We start from the raw sequence: 2,027 nt of genomic DNA on the forward strand, positions 1-2,027 counted from the left end.
CCTTGGACTGCAAGGAGATCCAACCAGTCCATTCTGAAGGAGATCAGTCCTGGGATTTCTTTGGAGGGATGATGCTAAAGCTGAAACTCCAGCACTTTGGCCACCTCATGTGAAGAGTTGACTCATTGGAAAAGACTGATGCTGGGAGGGATTGGGGGCAGGAGGAGAAGGGGACGGCAGAGTATGAGATGGCTGGATGGCATCACTGACTCGATGGACGTGGGTCTGGGTGAACTCCGAGAGTTGGTGATGGACAGGGAGGCCTGGCGTGCTGCGATTCATGGGGTCGCGAAGAGCCGGACACGACTGAGCAACTGAACTGAACTGAACTATGTAGCAGTTACTAAATTAGAGACATAAGAGATATGGGCTTTAGTAAAACAAGACCGTACCCTCAAGATGCTTACAATCTTATGATTCCTTATGTTTCTTCACTGGAATCACACGGTTTAATAAAGTGATCTTCCAATAGCAATAGTCTTCTGGTTCAATTGTTTCAAAATTTAAGCTGCAAGGTACAAACGGATGAAAATTAAAGCCCAGACACATCCACATTAACTGCACTTGTTTTTATCCTGTTTGGTTTATAAGGACGACAGAAAAAATTTTTTCAAAATTTAGTCCAAATGTCAGCCACCCAATTAGATAGAGTGTATGCTTCTCTCAAGAGTTAATAAATCATCCAGGTCCCACCAGAGGAAAGACACAGCCCTCTGAAAGTGTCCTGAGGCAGGAAGAGACACCACGACTGAGCAGAGGGAATTACATTTTGCACGTGTGCCTTTGGAATACCTGTTGAGAGCTCCCTCATGATGAAGAAAAAAAATGCCTGACAGAGCAGAGCATGCTTCATTTTCAGCCAAACTCAATCCATTTTTTGGCGTGTTTACCTCGGCAGACAAGGAAGACGGTTAGCTGAGGGATCTGCACAGGTTCCTGCTGTTGCTGCTGCTGCTAAGTCGCTTCAGTCATGTCTGACTCTGTGCAACCCCATAGATGGCAGCCCACCAGGCTCCTCTCTCCATCGGATTTTCCAGGCAAGAGTACTGGAGTTGGGTGCCATCGCCTTCTCCAGCACAGATTCCTAGTGGATAATAAAACAGATGCTGAGGGTAGATGTTCTCTAGTGTAATTCACTGAAACATGCAAACTCCTTTAAGTACACCAAGAATATTTTAGTGGTTTCTATTTCCTCCTCCTCATCCCTCAGTGTCATTATTTGCTTTACGTTAATTACTTCTTACAGCAGATTCAGCAACAATTTCTGTCTTGTTGGCAGACACAACATTGAGTTTTATTGCTAACTTTGTGTGTTTGTTATTCAACCACCTTGGGGGAAAAACAGCAACATAAGACTAAACATTAGAGGTGTTTTCTCTTCTATTTTATTACTTACAGACACAAAACTTTATGGCAATTGGAAGAAATGTTTCTTCACTTTATTAAACTTGGCACTCCTTCAAGAAAATGTCAGTGAACAGAAAAAAATCCATTATTAGTATGATTGCCTTAGCTGTTGTCTAGGAAAAGATCAAAATAGCAAAGTGAACTATTAAAAAGAGCGAGTTCATTCAACTTACTTTTTTATTGCTGGCTAAGTGAGTTCCATTGTAACCAAAAGAGATGATGGAAAAACAGGATGTTGTTTTCCTCTTTTTACCAATGCTTGGTGCTTGGGCTTCATTTGGGCTTTTTGGGGGCCTAAAGGAAGGTGCTCAGACTAACGGTGAGAGTCACTTTGGCTGTGGCACTTTCTACATTTCATTGTGTTCCATTTGGCGGGGGGCCCAACCTAATACCTTATAAAATCAGCTTTCTCTGAAACGTACGTTAAATACAAAGGAGTTTCACTTAAAGGAAGACATTTTGCCAAAGCTGATTGTCTTCGAAGAGGCTTTATTTCCGAAAGTTTGTATTCACTGATTTCATTGAACAAAACAGTTGTCTTTGGCACATTTTTTAAGTTTCTCAAGATACCATTTAGTCATTTTTTGATATATGAAATTTTTAATGGATGTGAATCTCAT

This window comes from Bison bison, unplaced genomic scaffold, assembly GCF_000754665.1.
Source record: "Bison bison bison isolate TAMUID 2011002044 unplaced genomic scaffold, Bison_UMD1.0 scf7180017864458, whole genome shotgun sequence".
Taxonomy (NCBI): Eukaryota; Metazoa; Chordata; class Mammalia; order Artiodactyla; family Bovidae; genus Bison; species Bison bison.